The sequence below is a fragment of the Sorex araneus genome, chromosome 1, assembly GCF_027595985.1.
Source record: "Sorex araneus isolate mSorAra2 chromosome 1, mSorAra2.pri, whole genome shotgun sequence".
Taxonomy (NCBI): domain Eukaryota; kingdom Metazoa; phylum Chordata; class Mammalia; order Eulipotyphla; family Soricidae; genus Sorex; species Sorex araneus.
This window is the reverse complement of record NC_073302.1, coordinates 315,901,074-315,925,108: the sequence shown is the minus strand read 5'-3', so window position 1 is coordinate 315,925,108 and position 24,035 is coordinate 315,901,074. Positions and strand designations below refer to the sequence as shown.

At 35.1% G+C, this 24,035-nt stretch overlaps 1 non-coding gene and 1 pseudogene across 1 annotated transcript; both read left to right on the top strand.

The window, feature by feature from the left end:
• The window catches only part of LOC129402259 (uncharacterized), a 133,371-nt pseudogene that overhangs the window by 52,403 nt on the left and 56,933 nt on the right, over positions 1-24,035 (top strand).
• Positions 11,292-11,398, top strand: LOC129401250 (U6 spliceosomal RNA). The gene has a single exon (XR_008628182.1). It is a non-coding gene; the product is annotated as a U6 spliceosomal RNA (small nuclear RNA).

Below are 24,035 nucleotides of genomic sequence, written 5' to 3'. Positions count from 1 at the left end.
TTCTTCACTATTAATTCATTTGGACTAAAGTGAAGGAAAAAAGGGATTGACTCATTTTATCAAGCTCCTTAGAATAAAGTATACTACATGTTGTTAGTATTTAGAGTTATCATTAGTGAGAGGATAGTTCAGAATATTCTTCCAGGTAAATACTATCTTTAAATCATCTGCCCACATCTCTGTCTGAGATGTGTACATTCTGTGTAAGTGGTACACATCACTGCCTGAGATGGATATTTTCTTATTTTAGGGCACATTTCTGAATCATGAGGAAGTGGCCTGCATCTCCACCGAGACATGTGCTTGCTTTATGGCACATATTCTCCATCTTGAGAATTCACTGCAGATCTACTTGGCATGTGTATTTAACTTTTTAGCACTCTAGAGAATCCCGTGTGCTCTCATGGCTTGTCTTTAAAAGCCCATTGAATTTTACTTTAGGATATTAATTATTAGTTTGTACATTTAAAACTTACATCATTTTTATAATATTATCTAAAATACAGAAAAAGCTGGGCCGCAGCTGTGACTCAGTGACATGAGACTTCAGTTCAACCTCTGCCACCATCACACACACAAATACACACATACACAGACACAGACACACACACACAAAAAAAAAACAGCTAAGCACTCTTAAAACTCAAAAATAGAGTCAAATAACCCACGTGATAACGTTAGAGGGCTCTTGAAATACTAGTGTAGGAAAACAATCTAAACAGATACATCTTACCAAAAATGATATGCCAGTGAAAAATAAGCTAAAAGTTATTCTACATCATATGTTGTCAGAAAAATACAAGTTAAAACAGTGAGTTGACTTAAAAGGCTGTGCATATGCCTTCATGCATGAGGCCCATATTCCCAGGCCCCCCAGAGCCCCCATGTACTACCTCATGTAGCTCTGGTGGCCCCCTGGTGATTCCCAGCACAACTGCCCCAAGCCACACAACACTGGACCCAAGCACTGAAGTATCAGACCCACACAATACGGCTGCAGACTGCAGGAGTCGTGCCCACGTGGAGCTCCCCCTGGCAAAAATTAGAAACAAAACAAAACAGCAATGAAAACACAACACATCAAAAAGAATACACAAAATCCAGAACAATGATACCAGAACATAATGTCAAGGGCATGGAGTAATGGCAACTTCCATTTATTGATCCTGGGATGGTAAAAATCATTTTGGAAGACATCTGGGCAGTTTTTTATAAAAATTAAACATGACCGTTATGATACAGAGACCTCTTCATAATTATTGAAAATCATGTCTACACATAAAAAATTAAACATGAGTTTTTATAGCAGCTCTGTAACAATAACTCCTATGAAGATTATCTAAAAAATCAATAACTACTAGGGGTTATTAGAGAAGGGCAATGAATAGAACACATGGATTTTTTAGGTCAAAGAAACTATATGTAGTACTAGACAGATAGATACAAATCATTATGCATTTGCCCAAGTATACACAATTAACAGTACCGTGAGTGAACCATAATGCAAACTATGACCTGCGGGTAATTGTAATGTCAGTCTAAGTTCATCAACCACTGGGACTGCTGTGCACATGTGGGCTATGCTGAATAGCTCTACAACTTCCTTTTAAGTTGTATTTGAAATTAAAGCATTGATAAAAATAAAGTCATATATACATACATATATATATATATATATATATATATATATATATATAAACGCTCAGGATTCCTGGTAGCAGGATGTGAGGTGATCTACTTGAAGCATAAATTTATGATTGAAAGAAAAGCAATGGGTTGTTATTAGCTAATAGTGTATATTATCACATTTCCCCATCCAGTCATTAAGTTATAAAGAAGAGTAACACTGACATAGTGAAAGTAATCTCCTTATGTTTTCATGAATGTTGCTGATGAAAGTTTATTTTGAAAAAATAACCCTTTCCCCGGGCTGCCTGTGAGGTAGGTTTAAAGCTCTCATTATCACTAAGTAGTTTGTGGTCAGATTACCCAATAATTAGCTCTATAATGTGGCACACTCTTTAGTACAATCCCTCTGTTTTTTGTTTTTTTTCTGTGTGCATGTGTGTTTTAATTTCCTTCTCCATTTTTAGGGGAATGTTGTGAACAGCTTTTAATCTTTTTAATTGTACATTAAGCAAAGTGGAACATCAAGGATAACCTAGGAGCTTAAAGTAGTTTTACTTAAGACACCAAAAATTGACTGTTTACAACAAAGAGATGGCTTAGCAATGAGTCACCATCATCAACCCCATAGAGTAACTGTGACCTTAGAGAGTTAGGTCTGTTGTATCTCAAGGCAATAAGTCCACAGATTTTATTTGTATGTTGAAGCTATAGAGCACTGAAAGAAATGTTAGCAATAAAAACGAATTACAGTGACATTTTGAGAGGGTAATAAATTGCATTATATGGTGATCTCTTCTAGCAGTGAATTGCTGTTTATTCTCTTCATCTGTTTCTTTGCACGAACATGGTAACATATGTCCTCATCTAATTTTTTAATAAATCTATAAAAGTTTTGTGACTAAACCCCATGAGCCATGAATAGTTTTCATTTATTTTTTTTAGTTCCTGAATCATGACACATATATATGTATATGCATAAACACACACACACACACACACACACACTTAGCCACACAGATCTATGTTGTGCAATAAATATTTAGGTGTAATGGGTTACAGTCAAATACTGCAACCATGGACGGCAACTTAAGTCCCTGTATATGGTCTAGTTTTGTAGAAAAATGTGTGTTGAAATAATGACAGATGTTAATTTCAACATTCACCATGTTCATATATTTTATTTTAATTCCGAGGAAATTCCTAAAAATGTAATATAGTGCAATATGGAATATGAAAGGGCAATACAGAAAAAATTGATTAAAAATAAAAGGCACAGTATCCTGTATCAAACTTACTTAGCTTACCTACCTTACCTAGCTTACTCCCTTTTATCTTGAGTGACTGCAAATAATTTCTTTTCTTTGTGGCTGAAGTGTAGTATAGAGGGTAGTAATTTTTGCCTTGCATATAGCCAAACTGTGTTGTTGGTTTCCTGGAACCCCTTATGGTATCTTGAGCTCTCCAGGAGTGATTCCCTGAGCATAGAGCCAGGAGTAAGCCATGAGCATCACCAGGTGTGGCCCGGAAAAAAATATATATAGCAAATTATTGTCTTTTAGGGATAATTCTCTTTGTTTGTGGGAGGGGAGTATTAGTGGCTGTGTTTAGGGCTGTCTCTTGTCTCCAACCTCAGGGATCACTTCTGTCAGGTTTCAGGGACCATATGGTGTGCTGGGCATTGAACCCATGTTGACCAAGTACAAGACAAGCATATTACCTGCTATTCTATCTCTCAGCACCTAAGGGGTAATATCTTAAATATTTCTTAAACATTTCTCTAAGTCAAATTTATCATTAACATTTCAGATAATGTGTGCAATACAACGTGATAGGTTAAATTTCATACCTTGAACTTCACTTGCTGAGGCATACAGATTATTCTTGATATGAAACCAAATACAAGTAGAATTGCTTTCTTTGGGGTTGGAGACAGGACAATATGTCATGAGGATCAAATATCCAGCTTTGACCTCAGCACCATCAAGAGTGACTCCTGAGTACAGAGTTAGGAGTTAGCACAGCGGGTATGAGCCAAACATGATTGCTTTTTATCGTGTTAAAAAAGGTTTTAAAACACACCCAATGCAGCCTCTGAATAATGTAACAGTAGATTCTTAAGTAGATTCTTATTGCTATTTATTATTTTTAATAAGGCATGAATTAATTTGAATGATAAAGTCAGACCTTAAGATTGCCAGAGAATGATCTCTTAAAACTACATGGATATTTTGGTTTAGTGACTATTAACTGAATAATATGTCTCAGAAAAGTGCCAGATGATTGGTTTCTGAAAATTAGATATCTTGAATTTGACTAGTGTCAAGAAAAATAAAATATAGATTTCAATATTTTCCTTGTATAAGTAATGTTTTACATTTCCATTTTCCCACTTATTTAATGCAATCAATACCTTTTATAAAATGAGCATTTTCCTAGTGTATCTTACTAGTTCATAGTCTAATTTGTAACTACAGCAGCTAATAAAATTTTTTTCTGTCAATTGAATAAAAATGAAACTAAAAATTTTAATTTGACTACTGATTACTTCTTTCATATGTATTACTAATGAAGATTAATAAATTTTGAATGATCAAGGTTTAAACAACATTTTACTTCTTAGACTTTGAGTTGCAGTTTTTGGAATGCTGCCTAATACAATATAAATGATTATTAAATGAACTTTTTGATGTCTCTGTATTTATGAGCAGATGGTGTATGAAAATATGTAATTTAATAATTTCCCTATAAAATAACTTAATAATTTCTTTCTTAAACTTCATTACCATTTTAAAAGTAGTATATTTTTATTGCTGTGTCACTGATTTTTTTTTAACCACACCTAGCAGTCTTTGGTGCTACTCCCAATTCTGTGCTCTAGGAAACCACCAGTAGTGCTCAGGGGACCATGAGGTATCAGGAATACAACCCAACGTTCCTGCATGCTTGCCATGTGCTCTAGTATCCTAAGCTATATTCAGAGATCTTGACTTAATTTTGTAAGTATATTTATTTTCTAATCATGTTATCCGTTATTATATTACAAGTAATATTATAAATGCAAAAGTACGTTGCTATAATAATCATGGCCCTTTTGGATTACAACCTGAAAAATAAGGGACAATTGTAAGATACTGAAGGAGAATTATGTATTCCCAAATTGTATTCCCTACCCAGTTACACTCAAATGCACATAACACCTTGTAATTCTTGCTAATATGCAACTATATTTTTCCTAATCAAAGCAGACACTGTGATGCCATTCCTTCTGCTTTCTGAAAATATTGTTTATATAAAAACCATTTATTAGATACCTTTTATCCTCCATATCACAATAACTCATACCTATCAGTTACTATGTTCCTAGTTAGCTATGTGGCTATGTGTGCTCCTCAAAAAGAAAAAATTCCATTATTTCCTCTTGTCTTTCTGGCTAAGTCAATTTTTGTCATTAGCACATTTGAAATCCTATTAAATATTAGTTGGGTTTAGAGGGACACCTGGATTGATTTTTTTAAACTTTTGTCAGACTATGTTCACTTATATTATTCAAATTTATTTAAATATACCCTTATGTTTAAGAAACCGAGTTATTAAAAAAAAGATTATCTATGTTCATAGAGATTTTGTTGATAAGCTCATGGTGGTAGTGAAATCCTTTATTTTAAGCACCAGGGCTTACACATGAACACTCAAAAAGTGAAGTAGGGATATAAAAGAAAAATTTAAGAGATTGGAGAAAGATAATGTGTCAGTAGATCGTAAGGATGACAATAAGGCACAAATTACAGATTTTCCTACAATGAGATTATGTCCAATAAAACTGTCATAAATTGAAAATATTACACATTGAAAATGAATTTTACAAACCCAGTTTCAACATAAGCTGACATCCAACTAAATATATGTCATTTTCATATTATAAAAGAGTTGAAAAATTCTTAAGAATTTAAGAATTCTTATAAATTCTGTGATTTAAAACCATTATAAATCACAGACCATCTGTGTAAGATTGAGATGGGTGATTTATCCAAGGAAAAAAGACTGACAAAGACAAAAATAAAGGACAAGTTTGGATGGTTCCTCCCAGGTTACACTAGAGGTTGAGTTATAATAAACATTATTTAAAGCAAGGAAAATATTTTAAGTAATTAAAAAAGGACAGTTGTAAATTCTTACAGATAGGCAATCCAGAGTTTGGATTAATTACAGGGACTTGAAGTCAATTTAACTACTTCCAAAGGATTTATTGCAGGCATCAAGAAGAAAGTGCAGGTAATATAGGTGATACAGTAACTCATTCAAGAATCTTCTAAGGAATAACTCAGGGAAGGTGGATATTACTAAGATTAAGTCTTAGATTAATACAGTGTTCATATTATTTTTATTTTCAGACACAGAGAGGTGAGTCCCTTTGGGGCTATTGGTAAATAAAGGTTATAAAATTTAAGGGACAGTATGCATAATTTATATCATGCTATATTTTAGTGTAGCCTATTAGGCAATGAACAGAATAGGCATATTAAGAAGCAATTAAAAGGAACAAGAGAGTTTATACTTATGTATGTATTTATAAACTATAAGCATATATTTATAAACCTTTTATTTATTTATTTTTATTTATTTATTTTAGTTTTGGGGCTCTTGGTGGTGCTTGGAGGACCATATATGGTGTCAAGGATCAAATCCGGTCAGCAGTATACAATGCAAGACCTATCTGCTGTAGTTTAACTTTGGCCCCATCCATGCAGAAATTTTTAAAATTATGTATTAATACGCCAGTTCAAATAAGTAATGTAACATTAACAATACCACTGAAGATCTATAAATAGTTCTTCTTTTTCTCTCCTTCACTTTTATCCAGATAAAATTGTATCCTAAATATTATCATTCCTTTGCTTCTATATTGTAACATACATATGAATTGCTAAAATATAAACACCATATACTCATTAAAATGTGACAAATTTCTTTCCTATACTAGCTATTCTTTTAGTTTTTTTTTAAGAAAATTGCAGGATAACTTTTTTTGTTTGGTTTGTTATCATTTGGAAAAAAAAATTTTTCATTTGGAAAAAGCACTAATACAGTGCTCCGGTCTTAGTCCTTCTCTGTGCTCAAGGATCATTCCTAGTAGGGTTGTAAGACTACAGGGAGTGCCAAGGATTAAACCTGGGGTTGGTTATGTTAAAAACAACTGTCTTTGCCTCTGTATTATCACTCCAGCCTCCAGTATACTTGGTTAAGAAACTGATATTGGGCCGGAAAAACAGTATAGCAGATTAGGTACATACCTTTCATACAATCAAACAGGATTTGATCCCCAGAACCTCACATGGTCCCCTGAGCTCACTAGGTGTGATCCCTGAGCTTACAGTCAGGAGTAAGCCCTGAGCACAGCAAGGTGTGGACGAAAAACACACACACAAAAATTGACAGATGTTAAAGCATTTCTGTAATCAATTATATGTAAATATATACGTATGTATATATATGTATATATATATATATATATATATAAACACACATATATCAGTTATTTGGCTGGAGCGACAGCACAGCAGGTAGGGCATTTGTTTGCCTTGCACGCAGCCAACTCAGGTTCGATTCCTCTGCCCCTCTCAAGAACCCGGCAAGTTACCGAGAGTATCTCAACCGCATAGCAGAGCCTGGCAAGCTACTCAGTGGCATATTCGATATGCCAAAAACAGTAACAAGTCTCTCAATGGAGACGTTTACTGGTGCCTGCTCCAGCAAATCTATGAGCACTGGGATGACAAATTTTCATGTTCACCACTGTATGCCCTGAGCAGGAATGTTGAGATGGAACATTCAGCAGCTTTAGGTGCTCTTTTCCCTTCTCAGCATACTGTTTGCTTTAATTCAGAAAATTTCATCTTGTTCTTGCCCTCTGCTCTTCGATATCCTTTCAGAGTGGCTTTGTCAACTAATTTTCATAAAATTTCAGTTTGGTTTATAATTATAATTTCTTCGAGTATATCAATTGATAAACAATTGCATCCTATTTTTTTTACTGATGTTTACTTCCCATAAATATAACATTCTTTAAGTCATTGCAAAAAACACATTGAAGGGCATGTTCCAAAGTTCTTTCTTTAACCCATCCATCAAGATCACAATTCTTCACTTAACTTGAAAACTAAGATTAAATTCATAATTGTGCGTAGCGAGGATTTGTATCTTCTAACCCTTAGAAAGAGAAGTGTCTGTTACCACAGATTTTACTATTCAGATTATTTGGCTCTACATCTCAGTCACAAAGGAAACAGTATCCAGCTTGACACAGTTTGAGTTTCATCTCAAATTGAGCACAAATTTGATCCTGGAATTCTAGCTCCACTACTATCCCTGGTCCATTTGAGGGAGGATAGTTTGTCCCTTGTATCTCTTAACTGAGCTGTGAGGGCAGGGTAAATGACAGAAACCTTTAGGGAAAATGAAAGCAGTCCCATGTCAAAACCATGATTATTTTGTTATTCTATGTGACCATATTCAGCAATCAAATGCTCTCTACATTGGAGACACTGTCCGTTCAGATTTAATGGAAAAATTCCATTGAAAACTTTTTAACTACTTCTTAAATACTCTCCACAATTTCAAAAATTGACCTATACTATCAGATGCCAAATTTTCTTTAATGCATTTTATATTTCCCCAGTTACCTTTTGAAGTAAGTTCATTTCTTTTTTTAGTCTAGTTTTTGCTTTCCTTGTGCTACTCTAAAAATTTAAAAAATTATTTCCAGGATGTCTTGTCTGTGAGTTTCATCAAATTCAGGGAGAAATAGCCACTGCAAAGACCAAACAGAAAATACCAAGTGTTTTCTCTATTTGGAATGACAGTAGAGTAAAAGAATTGTTTGTCAATTAGCAATAAACTAACTTGGAGAAAAACAGCAATGACTTCTGTTTTTCTTTGTAGTCTGTATATCTATGTACACCACAAATTTTTTAATTTTCTTCATTTTGAAACCTAATAAAATCAATGCAATTTTATATTAACAGTTCATCCTTCCCTTCATTTAAATATGTAGCATTATATCACATAGTATGTATTTTATTCACACTAAACTTTGGATATTCTTCCATGGATTTTAATCAAGTAAGTTTTAATCAAGTGCACAGGTTACTTGTAGTTTATTAATAGCAAGAGTAAGGACTACAATTTATGTCAGGATTTATAATATTGCTCAAAAGGTCTTTCCTCTTAGTTTCAGTATTTTCTTTGTAATAAGAGAAGGCAGTTTGTTTCAATTATGTATTTGAATGTCTTGTAAATACACCAAATTGTTACTCTAATTATTGATATTTGTGAAAAGACAATGAAAATGGATATAGAATAATCCAAGACATTACAGCTGTAAAATCAGCATTATCCACTGCAGTATGAACAACACCCTGTCAAAATTTATTTGATAATGTATTGATTAATGTTTTCAGTGACTGGTATTTCTCAGTGCATAAGGAGAAGCAGATCTCTTGTCACCAGAGGCAGCCAGGACAGAGGGAGGTCATTTTACCTGCTGCTTCTATCTGTCATACTTGGCTCTGGGGCAGTGAGGCTACTCCAAATGTTTGTGAGGGCTAAAAATATTTTCAAGCTGTGATCAGTATGGCTTTATTTTACTAGCAAGCACAGAAAGTTGCTATAATATGAAAGAAGTAATTTTACTTTTTTTTTGACAAATTATTAAAAACTGCCTATTACTAAAGGACAACATCTCTCCCTAATTTACAAGCCATTATCACAATAAATAGAAAAACATAATGTTTTATGCAATTATTTTCAGAAATTCATTAATTACATAGAGCCAATGTCTTTACGTAAAACAAACTGTAGTAGGAGATTCACAAATAAATCTCAGAAGAGAGCAACATGTCGCAGAGATGTCTCCTTAACCCGTGCCTGGCTGACTTCATCCGGGTAACTCAGAAGGGGGGCAGGTGTATCCCTTCAGCTGCCCCAATGGAACCCCAGCAGTTGCAAACCTCCAAAACTTAATCACTGCCATGCTTACAGTCAATTTTCACAGGCTCAGGACGAGCACCTCACACTTGAGAAAGAATCTGCTGAAAAATTCAGGTATGTGGGTTTTGTGACTGTAACTTCCAGACTCGCACTGAGTTGGGAATGGGCCTCCTCTTCTCATCTCCCTGTGCTTCCGGGTCCCTGGCAGTCATGCCCACAAACTGCTTCTGGGTGCAATTTAAATGCATTAATGACCATGATCCAGAGACACACAAATAAATTTCGGAAGAGAGCACCAGGCTGAAGAAATACCTCCAGACTCCCAAATCATCATCAAGCTAAAAATCTAACTCCTATTTGAATTTTCGGAGCAATATCTCATTTTCCACACCTCTGATATACTAACATATCAGGAGTAGCATAAATATATATATACACACATATATGCATATATGTGTGTATGTGTATACATATATATGTGTATATATATGTATATATATATGCACACAAGGGTCAACCTGTAATACCATGTTAGTGATCTTTTGGATAGGGGCTTAATGCTCTCAGTAACATAAAACAATTTCAAACACTTTCCCCTAAGGAAATCTTTTTGGATCATTTTTAGTCGGTTATAACAAGCAATACAAAATAAATTATTTAGCATCTACCTTTGGGGCAGACTTGGCTGGTGGTGGGAAAATTTGAAATATTGGTAAGATGGTGGGAAGGTGTAATGGTGATGGGATTGGTATTGAAATACTGAATATAATAAATTAATCTGAACAAAATATTTAAATAAATAAATAAACAGTAGCAACTTAAATGAAGATTATGCAAAATGGGAAAAAGTGTTTTTCAAATTGAAAGTTGATTTAGCAGAAAAGAATAGGTAAGATCCTTTAAGTGTTTGCAAATTTAGCACATGAGAATTAAGAGTGAGATTGAACATTGAAATAAGGAAGAGAATAAGTGGGGGAGCCACATATCTGCATTATTCAATGGATGAGTAAATAAGTGAAGAAGACAGTTATAAAATCAGCAGCACTTAGAGCTGTGACTACTGACTACAATTGAATGCTGGCTTCAGAAACAGCAGGAGCTCTCCAGAGAACATTTGGGACAAATAGAGAAACAGTACTGTCACTTTGAATAACATAAAGTCCCTAGAATATGAAAAAGCCTCTCAGGAGAGATGAAGAATTCCTTGAGTCCTCATAAAAGAGGAAAATGGAATGAACATTTTCACTCTATTGAAACAGGATTGATGGTGTACATCATTCCACATCTCTCCCCTCACCATGATTTGTCTTCTTCAAGCTTCTTTGCTTTTAAAGGATTTCAAACCTAGGAACCTATTGTAAAAAGTACTGCAATTTTATCATTAATGTATGAGCCAATATTTTCTTTCATTTATGAATGCCTCCACATTATTTGAAATTTGTAGGAGTTCGGGGGGCTTGGGAAGCGTCAGTTGGAAGACTATAGAATCTTTAAGATTCTACTTGTGCAAAATTCACTCCATGTACTGGAAGGATGAAAAGAGTGCAATTAGTCAATCTTTACAAATTCACCTTCATGAGCAGCTGACTCAAAATGTCTAGAGTTCCTCCTTCCTACCAATGTGATCTCATAGTATTTAAATTAGCATGCCTCGCATTAAGTTTTCTAGGGGTCTTGTGCTCACTTCGGCAGCACATATACTAAAATTGGAACGATACAGAGAAGATTAGCATGGCCCCTGCGCAAGGATGACACGCAAATTCGTGAAGCGTTCCATATTTAAAAAATAAAATAAAATAAATTTTCTAGGGGTCTTGTTTCATAATAACTTGTACAAGTCAGATTTTAAATATAAATTTGAAATGTATTTTTGACAGTTCTCTTTCAAGATATCCATGGCTAAGGGTGATACACAAAGAATAGAGTCTATCATACACCATAGAATTGGTACAATATCCTCGAGGTTTGTTTTTTATCCTGGCAAACCCATCTATATCCTACTTTGCCAGACTTTCATCTGCCTGTTCTCTAAAAGTTATTCACTTATTGTGAGAAATGGGCACTTGAGTTAATAAGTTTTTAATTAGCAAAATAACATGTTGGGGCCAAATTGGTTTTGTTAGATATGTTCCCTCATTCATTTATTCATATATTTGGGGGACTTCCAAGTAAGTAGCATTGAGAAAACATACTCAGCCTTACTGTAGTGGGCAGGGTGGTTCGGTGCTTGGTCCCAGAGATGCAATGGTGCTCAGACTTGCTGTGATGGCAAGGTCTGCATTGCAGGGAAGTGAACTTGGTCTCTGTATGCCAGGCATATACTCCAGCCCTTTGAATTATACTGTAGCCAAGGTGCTTTTTACTTTAAAGCATGGAAAACTACTCAGTGACTTGAAAAATTATCAAGCCTATGTCTTCCTCCCAACCCCATATACATATTTTGTTAGCTAGTTATTATATAGCCAGCTACTTTATATATAAACTAATTATATATATATATGAGAATATATATTAGAAATAGATGAGTAATTACCATCCACATCCTGGTGACATAAATTTCTTGCCAATTTTAGTGTAGATAAATTTATTTAATTTGGCCTGTCTTAGGAATAGCTTATACTCTCACTAAAATTTTTTTCTAGATCTTTAACTAGCCACAAAATTTTAATAATAGAACTAAAGCAACATCTCTCTAACCAGGATTTCCATGTGCAAAATGTTTTTTTGGAGGATGAATATCCACTTTTCTTTTATTCGTTCTCAGCTAAATATGTACAATTACTTAACCTGTTGTATATAGATATACTTATGGTTCTATCTTAACTAACTCATATGATGCATTGAATTATCTACACTACATAACAATGTAAGAATACAATCAATCATAGCTAGATTCAACCTTAGGCAAAATGGTGAGGGCTGGAAAGTGTTTTGTGCATTTTGTCCCATGTGCCCTCTCATGGTTAACAAAGGTAATTTTTTAAAGCCATTTATCATGTACTGGAAACCTGTTAAGTTCTTACCAGTAAGATAATTTATCTGTCTTATTCTCTTTGATGGTCTTTCCAAAATTTAGACCTGGAGGGACTTTATAAATAACCTGGTTTCATCTTATACTTCTACACATTTAAGAAACAGAAGCATAGATGTGATGTCAAATCTCACCTAAGGCAACACTATAGAGGTGAAGGAAAACCTGGGACTAAAAAGTTAAAATTGCACAGGCTTACTTCATATTTTCAAGAATCTTTTGAGTAAAACTCCCTTTGCCAAAGAGTCACTCTTTACTAACAAAGTCATTATAGTCTCATTGTGAAATGTGAGGCTTATATGTGGAACAAGAAAACTTCCACAGTTAATAGTCACCCATTTTCTCCTTTAAATGGTTAATCCAGTTTTCAAAAACAATTTAAATTAGATTCATTTGATAGATACATAATCATCAGTAAATAGCACTTTTTAATGCTGAGCAATATCTAAAAAATAAAAATATATATTAAATTATGCCTAATTCCTAATTCTTATTTTCATTATTACAGATAATAGCATCTTTTTTAATTACAGACTTTATTAAATACCATGGTTTACAAAGCTGTCATAATAATTTTTTATAGTAATTCAATATTCCAACACCAATCCCACAACTATTGTCAGTTTTCTCCCCCGTATCTCTATTTTCCCAACATCCCTCAAGTCTGCTTCTGTAGCAGGCCAACAATAATTTATTTTATATTGCTTGTTACCACTAAATGGAAAATGAAATAATAAAAAAAATACTTAAGTAAAATAAAATTTGTGAAAATAGTTGTACCTGACCATGGGGACATTAAGTCCTTGTCACAGGGGTTACTAAGCAATCGTTGCAATCGTTAAGGTTTCTATGTTAATGTGTTTGTTAGCCAAGATTAGTTGTTTTCTATATTACATTCCCATCCATTCTGGCATGCTCCTATTGGGACGCCAGTATTGTATAGTTTGGAGATGGTGAGTACTCCAGAAAATCCAGGATATTTAACTGGGCAGTTGACCTTAGGCATGGTGGCAGCTGTAGTTGTGAATGAAGCTGCCAAGGCTTTGGTAAGGTAAATTTGGCCTGACCCTCTCCCAAGATTTCCCTTGAGTTCTCAGCCAGCACTGTGTATCCAAGATAGTTTTGCATCTATGGCTAGTTGATGTCTTTCTAGATTTATCCGAGTCTCTGGAATACGGTCAGTAGATGAGCTTACATGGCAGTGGTAATCAGATGTGAGCCCATACCAATATTTTTGAGAGAAGTTTTCAGATTATAGAGAATACTTCTCTCCTAATCTGTAGGTGTCTTTGTTCCCAAAAGGCATGCATTGTTGCTTTACAATTATGAAAGGCTTTCAAAAATGGAATACTGATACATGATGTTCCTAAAATCCTAGCTTACTTTTTGTAAAAACATAAAAAACAAAAAACAATGGTTTTAAAAAAACAAGTTAAAATATATTACTGTCATATCTAAATTGCTAGTGAAACTTGTAGTAAACAATATATTCTTGGCATTCTTTGACTATTCAGACTAATTAGTTCATTAATCACTCTTCTGTTCATTACTTACATTTTATTCGCATGTTATGCCATCTTTTCTGAAATAATTTTAGTTTTAGATAAATGTTTTCAATCTGCATTTACCATATTGTTGATGGATATACGGAATATATGGAATATGGAAGGATAGGCACTTGACAAATTACTTTTTCACTTGAACTCTAATTCTTTAATAGTAAATTAATTAACAGTAAGTGAAATTTTTCATTCTAATTGGAAGGAATGTAAGAGGTAAAAAAAGGCATAATTCTATGGTTAGTATTTAGGTAATATCTGATAAGCACTGAAATCAGAAGCAAAAACAGATGCAGGTCACAGGATAGCTTCAAAAAGTTCCCATCAATATTATTTAATTTCCTCATGCTGAAGTATGATTTGCCTTATTTGCAGGTACTACTTGCAGAAATTCACAGAGGAAAAATTCCTCATAGTAATTCTTCTTTCTGCATATCTTAGTGCATTATATGTATGTGAATGTAAACATACATATACAACAATAAAAAGGAATATATACATAATGCATGGGAATTATATGGGAGAAAAGTAAACACATTAGTCTGTAGGATAACATAGCCTCAGGTAGTTTAGGTTTATTGGGTTACTCCCATCACAGTGCTCCCATTGCTCTGTGTTTATTTGTAGCTTCTTTCTTAGTGCTCTGTTGACTTGTTTTTCTCTTCTCCTTGAGTCCTTTGCACAGTTTATTCAGAGCCATGTCCTTTTCTATGGACACAGGAAGACTGTAGCAAATCCTATGCTTTTGTAACCTGGAAGTCATTTGACTCTACATGATAGTTTCCTCCTGGGCATCTGTTCTCTCAACCTAAGCCTCAGCTGCCCTTACTTCCTAGAACCCCCAAAAGCAGTGTCCCAATGAGGGACGGGATGGACCCAGGGCAAGCGGGGAGTTATGTGTTACCCTGGCATTGAGATGGGCCTGGCCGAAGTGCCTAATGCTTAACTATAAGTTAAGAGCTTGATCATGGACAAATGCTGTCATGATCCAAAAAGTAATAACTAGATTTGGACCCTGCTAGGTTTAGGAATGATTAATCTGGCCTGAGTGCTGTAGTCTGAGTCTGTGGCAAGATGTTACTAGGAGAGCTGCCTTGCAAGCCTCAATGTATCTCTTGCTATGTCCATACAAAAATAACTAGTATTAAGATGTGAATAAGTTCTTGGACTAAGGAAAGGAGAAAAATCTTAAAAGGTATTTTACCTGCTGGCAGTCCCGAAGGGCTTTGGGATGCCTGGCCCTCAGGAAGGGCTTTCTTATGTTGATTTTGCTAGCTGACTAAGTGTAGCCTAGAGGGCAAGGTTGAGAGACAAGTAGGAGGAGATGCAGAGTGAAGGAGGAGAATCCAGAGAGGGGGGATGGAGGAATGAGGAGGAAGAGTGTGTGAGACAAAGATTGAATAAATGGCAACTAATCAGCAATCAGCTTGGTCCTCGTTCTTCCCTCACCTGTCCTTGGCCAGCAGCCGTCCTGATCCAGCCCATACACAGCGGCTCCAGAGCACTAATCACTGGCAGTGAGACAGAGCCACCCGGAGAGCCCGCGAGCGAACACATGCCCTTCAGTGTGTTTAGTTTTTTACATTAGTCTACTATTGCTACCACAAACCCTCAGCCTAACGTTTAATAGAAACAGTTATTTCCTAATCATACTTCAAATATATATGTATATATATTATGTATTACATGCAAGTTTAGATAATAGAAATATTTACAAATAATCTAAAACATCAAATTGTCAACTATTCTGATATACTTAATTATAACCACCAGTAAAAATCTTACAAATAATCTCTCATTTCACTGAAGATTGAAGTAGAATAAGTCTGTATATGAAAACTTTGAAAGTTTTATTCCAGAAAGTTCTCTAATTCAGGATAGAAAACAGGCCTATAATGGGATTATTTGAAAGGTGGGTATAAGTATGAAGAAGCCAATGAAAGTGTTTGAACTTGCCTCTCAATTTCTCATGAGAAGTGATAAATCAGGGAGGTGTGTTTTATGAGCTTTTTGAAATAAAATGGATAAGGTGTTTCCCTTGTTTATTAAGTATTCCTTGGGAAAAAGAGCAAGAGAATATTTTTCAAACTTTGTATATAGCCACAAAAGAACCCAAATTGCTAAGACAGTTCTGAAAAAAATATATAAATATTTAAATTATGAGGTAATGTGATTATAATAATGTGGCACTGGAAGAAAAGCAGATCAATGTAAAAGAATTGAGATCCCTGGAAAAAAGCCTTCCCATCTATGGATAGTTAATTTATTTTAAAGGAGACATGATCATAAAATAGATAAAAAGCCTCTTCACCATGGTGACTCACCCACTGGGCCTGCACTCCAATTCCCCACTTAATATTTCCGGAGATGCAAGCCAAGCAGCTAAAATTCACGGAAACAGCAATCTCCGCAGGTGATAACTCTGGGCACCCTTGGGTGGTGGGCAGGCAAAATACCAGTCCAGACCAGATGAAGCCCCAGCAGTCTCAGCTTTACAGCCGTACCTTGGGCTCGACTCCCTGATTCATGAATATTCTCTGCAGAGATGCCAAATTGAGAATAATTTTAAGTAACTGGTGCCTAGGCTTAGAACTCTGATGTTTTTCAGAGTTGGGGTGGGTAGCCTCCCAATTCCAGTACTTCTGCACCTCAGTCACTCCCACCTCCCACATGGGCTGCAATACAACTATAGGATTATACAACAGGCCACATTTACAGCCCCACGGCCTCTCAAACTCTACACAACTGATGTACCAAGAGAGGCACACAACATTTAATGGGATTTAAAGTAAAAGGCAACCAATCTCATGAAAAAAAAAGTGTGTGTGTGTATATATAATTATATATACAAATATGTGTGTATAACTACACACACACATATATACTGTCACTGTCATCACTGCCATCCCATTGTTCATCAATTTTTTTGAGCAGGTGCTAGTAACGTCTTCATTTGTTCCAGTCATGTGGTAGTGTAGCCCAATGACATCTGCTCGCTCCAGGAACATGAAGAGCACATTGTTGTTACTGTTTGTGGCATATCAAATACGTTGCGGGTAGCTCTGCCATGCAGGAAAAAAATAATAATAAAAATAAAGAGGTTGAGCAGCCACAAGTGCTGCCGCATGCTCCAAGAAAAATTGCTTCACTTTCTTCTGGGAACTTTGTTTTATGTCTCTGGATCTTGGCCGTTGATCAGATTACATGTTGCCAGGGGAAGTTTGTGGGTGTGACTTCCCAAGCTACTGGAAAACTGGGGATCTGGGTGGAAGAGGTCCAGTCCTGATCCGAGCAAGCTTGGAGATCTCAGCCATGGGTCCCGCATACCTGGGTTCTTCTGTCAGTTCCTTCATGGGTGAGGCTTGTCCGAGCTTGTGGAGTGTGGCCTTGACCATGGCTGTGGCTGGGTTCTGGAGGGTTTTGGCTGCTGGGGCTCTGATTGGGGCAGGGAAGGAAACTCAACCCACTCCCCTCCGTGGGGGCCCTGGAGAAGACAGTCTTGCATGGGGGCAGGAAATTCTGCATATGTGTATATATATATGCATATATATGTATATATATACATACATATGCATATATATAAGCACAAAGCACACAAGGCTCAACCTTTAAAAATCATATTAGTAATCTCTTATACAAGGGCTTAATGGCTCCAGGATGAAATACAACAAGCTTCACACACTTTCCTCTATGGAAACATTAATGAATCATTTTTAGAGGATTACTGGTAACAAACAATACAAAATTGTTTCAGTTCTGCTTGGAGGGGCACAGTTTAGAATTTGGGGTGGAAACATTAAAAATATGGTGCTGGGAAGGTGAGATGGTGGTGGGATTGGTGTTCACTTATTAAATGTGATGAATTATTGTGAACAACTTTATAAAAATAAAATTAGATTAAATTAAAAGAAAAAACTTGCATTAAATCTGAGTAGGTGCTATATCATTTATTTTTTTGTTTTTGTTTTCTGGGCCATACCTAATGGTGCTTGGGATTATAGATAGTAGTGCTCAGGAGAACATATGCAGTGAAAAAAAGCGAGAGCACAGCTCCATCAAAATAAGTGGATCTTGATAGGGGCTTTAATTGATGTTGCCAAAAAAGCACACACTGTTTACATGGCCAACAGCATATGAGAAGATGCTCTTCATCCATCACTTACTATGAAAGAAATGAAAATGAAAATGACAATGAGACATCCAAGTATATTAGAGATAATGGTCTACATAAAAAAGATACAATTCAACACATGCTTGGAGAGGAGTTAAGTAAAAGTAAATCTCACTAACTGCTGTGGAAATGTGAACTGGTCAGCCTCAGTTGAAAATAGTATGGAGAGGGGCTGGAGTGATAGCACAGCGGGTAGGGCATTTGCCTTGCACGCGGCCGACCCGGGTTCGATCCCCAGCATCCCATATGGTCCCCTGAGCACCGCCAGGAGTAATTCCTGAGTGCAGAGCCAGGAGTAACCCCTGTGCATCGCCAGGTGTGACCCAAAAAGCAAAAAAAAAAAAAAAAAAAAATAGTATGGAGAATTCTAAAGTTATATTAAAATAGACCTACCACACAGACTAGCAATTGTACTCTGTTATTAATGCAAATAACACAAAACCACCAAATCCAATAGGTATATGTAAACCTATGTTCACTGCGGTGCCACTTGAAATAGTCAAGATATGTATATACTCCAAGAGCCCAATAGATAGGTGAGTGAAGAAAGGTGTGGTACACACACAAAAATTCTACTGAGATATAAGAAAAGACATAATATTTGCTTATGCATGATGGAATAGCCAGGAATCCTGCTGATCAAAATAAGTCAGAAGAAATCAAAGGCAGAATGGTCATCTCATTCATATGTCAGATATAAAGAAATAGAACAGGGAAAGATACAATGTAAAAATGTTATCAAATAACTAGAGTGACCACAGAACTGAGTTATCAATAAAGAACAAAGTGTTGAGGTTGGAGTACAAAGGTTGAAGGTGATGAAAGGATATTGGCATTTTGATGGCATGCAGTGAATATCAATATTGTGCCTCTACTGCACTTAAACATTTGTATTTTACTATATACTAATGTTACCTTAATACACAGACATGTAGCTACACACATCGTAATCTTTATCCTGTTTTTACTTTAAAAATAAAGTCACTTTCAAGTTCAGCTACATATGAGAAACAGCATAATAAATGCTACAATACAGTTTAATGGTATATATAAAAATAGCTGGTCTTTGGGTAGTTTGTCTTTCTGATAGTGCCATCAGAAGTAACTCCTAAATTGGCTTGTTTTGTGTTAAACCATTTAAGTATCTTCTTTTTTTAAAATCCAGCTTCACACAGAATTGTATTCCATTTAATATAATTACATTCTGATTATTACACTCAATGTAAAAATATTTGAATTACGGAGTTAGCAGTTTTCATTCGATTCAGAGAAAGAAGACAAATAAGTAGAGAAATTAAAATAATTAATTTGGCACACAAATATTGTTTAACTGATTAACTATTCCATCTTTCTTTGTAGAAAGATCTGTGCCAACCAGATATAAAAGAAAACTAGAATTCTCCACTGATATAAATTGTTACAAATGAATGTTCCATGACACTTAAATTATATTTTCATTTGTTTACCCTTGGATAACTTAATTTACATTGGTTCTATTACTTAAGGTTTAATTTTTTAAATATTTCTAGAATGGCGATGACTATTCTTAAGCTATGAGACTTTTGCAAGGAAAATAACAGGTATTATATAGAAAATTCAGTTTTATCATTCCATGTAGTTATATATTTATCAAACCATCAGTTTATATTAGCCTGATTATTCATTGTTTTGTTATAAGGACAAATAGCAATATACTGGAAGCTTAATTGGAAAATACAAAGCACTTTTAAAATGAGTGAAATAAAATTTAGACAAACCTAGATGCCTAAAATTACTGTTCAAAAACTTGTCTGAGGAATACTATAATCATTCTCAGGAATATGTGCTTTGGATTATGTTAGAGTTTTCTATTTTTCTTTGATATCCATATTATATTTGCAATTTGAGAGTAATTTACTTAAACCAATATAGAACATTATTAAAAATCTTCCCTTGCATCATAAATTAGTGATTTAAACACAATAGCTCCTTGTTTTAAATATATATCCTTGATGATTACAAGTTTTCTTAAAATTATTACAGTCATGATTCAAATAGGCAAAAAGCATAATTCTTTGCAGAAATCATAATACCTAATAATAATTCTCCTGTAGCATCACCAAATTAAATCTCCTCAAGGCCACATTAAGATATAACACACACAAAATACTTAGAAACTAAAAATTTTACAACATTATTAAACTAGCTTAGTTTATGATACTAAAGTATTAGCAATTATAATTACCTGCTTAATTCTCTTATTCAGACAGTACTTTTCAAAGATCAACAACCCTCATCCCAATTAGTGGGCATAGAAATATATAAACCACTAATCTCAAACAATTTTCAATAATTAAATTTCTCTGCTGGAGATTAACTGCTGGAGAGAAAAACATATTCACCTTACAGTCTTCTAAGATTCTTTCCACATCATTAAATTTGCTGGCATTAGAACTTCAGCGATGAAACACACATGTCAGCAGATGCTCACACTGCAGAACTTGTCTGAGGGGTATTGTGAGAAAGTTCAGCAATCTTATAAGACACCCAAAATGGTGCCAACTGCATGATATCTATGTTTTTGTCGAGTCTCCAGGATCCTGCATTGGAGAGTGGAGAAGTAAATGGAGAAGTGGTGGCAAGAGACCTTTTTTCACTCTCCTTCCATTACCTGGACTAATCTGCATTTGGGCAGATTCCAGACTCCAATCTATGCACACAGAATTAAGCACTGGCCCATCATACTCTTTCCAGTAATGAAATGCCACTAACCTGTACACACTTCACCATCACAAGATTTCAGTCACCACAAATTAGGTCATAAGTATGTTGGGACAAAGGCTTAGTGTGGCAAGGGGAGGAGAAAATGACAATCACTGACCTCAACTTTTTCATGATCATCCCCTATCTAATGCAACCTGCACTTGCTGGTGTGCTAATCCAAAAGATAAATGCCTTAATATTTTCCCAAGGAATTTGTAAAAATAAGCAAAAAAGATATATGGATAAATCCATTAGAAAAATAGTAAGCTATCAAATGGTAATGTAGCAAATTATGTAAATATTAAACCGGAGGCAACACAGCCAGGTATGGCAGCCGACCATACCTGGCTTCCCCCAACTCATCCCCACAAAACAAAGTCAAAGCATATTGTTGCATACCTAAACATGTATAATGTTGAATGCTTTTTTTTTCTTTTTGGGTCACACCCAGCGATGCACAGGGGTCACTCCTGGCTCTGCACTCAGGAATTTCCCCTGGTGGTGCTCAGGGGACCATATGGGATGCTGGGAATCGAACCAGGGTCGGCCGCATGCAAGGCCAATGCCCTACCCGCTGTACTATTTCTCTAGCCCCAATGTTGAATGTTTTTCAATAAAAATAAAAACTAACAAGTTAATTTAGTTTAATAGGGATAGTGTTAAGAATTTGACTAAAATAGTATTTGTTATTATTTTTATTTATTGTTTTTTGATTCGGGGATTATTCTTGGCAGTGTTCAGGAATTATTACTGTGCCTTTGCTAAGGGACACCCCTGGTGGGGCTCATAGAAACAGATGCAGTACTGGAGAGTCAGGTTATTTGCACCCAGGCCAAATACCTCCTTGTGCTATCTCTCTGTCTAATCTTTCTTATTTCTAAATGCAGAACTGAGGTTCTGGAAATGAATACCAAGTTTCTTAAATTTAAAGGACACATTTTACTTAATATAAAAGTAAGCCCACAGAAAATTATTGGTGCCTCACTCCTTGTGTCAAGCAAGATCCTGGCAGAAAACAGGATTGACCAGTGATTAGTCAACTATGAAGTCAAAATTCTGGATCTTTATAGTTCAGCAAGAGTCAGAAGCCTATAGTGTCTTTAATTTTTTTTTCTTTTCGGGTCACACCTGGCGATGCACATAGGTTACTCCTGGCTCATGCACTCAGGAAACGCTCCTGGCGGTGCTCGGGGGACCATATGTGATGCTGGGAATCGAACCCAGGTCGGCTGCATGCAAGGCAAACACCCTACCTGCTGTGTGTGCTATCACTCCAGCCCCCAGTATCTTTAAGTTTAAAGGGCCAAAAGTAAGTTGAAGACAGCCCACCCACCTCAAATGATAGGTCCTATGTAACTCACATATGTTTATAAAAAATGATAATGCATTTGTAGAATTTTCTTGCATTTAAAGCAAAGGTCACCAAGGAAATGTGGCAATACTGGCAGATGGTTTTCTTTTCATTTGAGTCTAATTACCACTATGTTAGGATAACTGCATTGTGAGGTCTATAAATCACAAAGATTTTTTGTGTAAAAATAAGCAAAAACTTGAAACAAATATTCATAACTAGAGAAATAAAAGGAAAAAACTACTTCAAGAACCTAGAAAATAAGTACTTGGAATAAGTGAAAAAGTTATACTAACTTTGGATCCTAAAACAAATGTCAACATTAAACTTTGAGTAATTTAAATCAGATAGGGTGACTAAACTGTAAAATATATTTGGGAACAATTACCAATTGATATGTGCTGATTTAGGACTTTTGTCTAGAGACTGAAAAATCTAATTCTTCAGTGACACTATCCTAAATTTTTTCTTATATATATTAAGCATTAACATTAATAATTTATAGCTATACTGAATTTAATGAAACCAAGAACTTTTGGACAAATATGTAACATGACTGTAAACAGTACAAATTAGTCATGAATTTTAACGCTAACTAGAATTTAATATGAAATGTGGTGATATTCCAAATACCTTTATCTTTATTTTTTAAGTATATATTGAAACTCTTAGGACATCAACAAGTTGCTTTATCATTCTAGCACATTTTCAGCTACATGAAATATCTTGATTGAGGTGTTAATTTATGGATCAATGTTTTCCAATAACTCTAATTCTACTTTCCTCTGGAGATTCATTTTTATGATGGAAGATTCTTTATCAGTTTAATAAACTCATTAAATACACCTATTTGGAAGGTTGCTACTTGTCATCTCAAAAGACTAAATGTTCCTTTAAATCTAGACATATCATATACCTGGGAGGAGAATAACAGTAAGATGTGTTACATTTATCTTGAGCAGTTTCTTTCTCTTTCAAAGAGCCCATGAGTTCTCAACTTCCCAAATAACTGTAGTGGCTCTGAGCTCCTAGAAAACAAATTTTGGAAAACTGAGCATATGGCCTAGCTCAGGAAATTCATTTTCACTTTCTGTGTTCCTTTAATTCACTTTTAGCAGCAAATTTTGCTCTGGGACACTCTGATCTCATGGAAATAAAAGCCTATGCCTGCTGTGAGGTAAATGTGACTGTAATTTTTAGATCCTTTTACTTCTTAAGCAGAAAATAGCTCTAAGAACTCAAGACTGATCTGCTATATAGACAAAAATGTTGATACAAATTCTAAGGACACATTTTTCTATATTTCATTCTGAGTCAGCTTATATTTGCTAGCTTGGAAATAAGTGATTATTTGGACAAACTCAAATGTCTAACTTTTGCTTGAAAGCTACAAAAAGTCCCTATTATTTTACTTTTTGAGAGATACAACTGCCTAGTTATAAACCTGTCATTGAAAAAAATTAACATTAAAGGCAATAATTTTAAATTGACAAAAACCTCAATATAATTTCAAAACTTCTAGGTATGGAGAATTTTCTGGCAATGGGAGTAGGTAAGCAACAATAA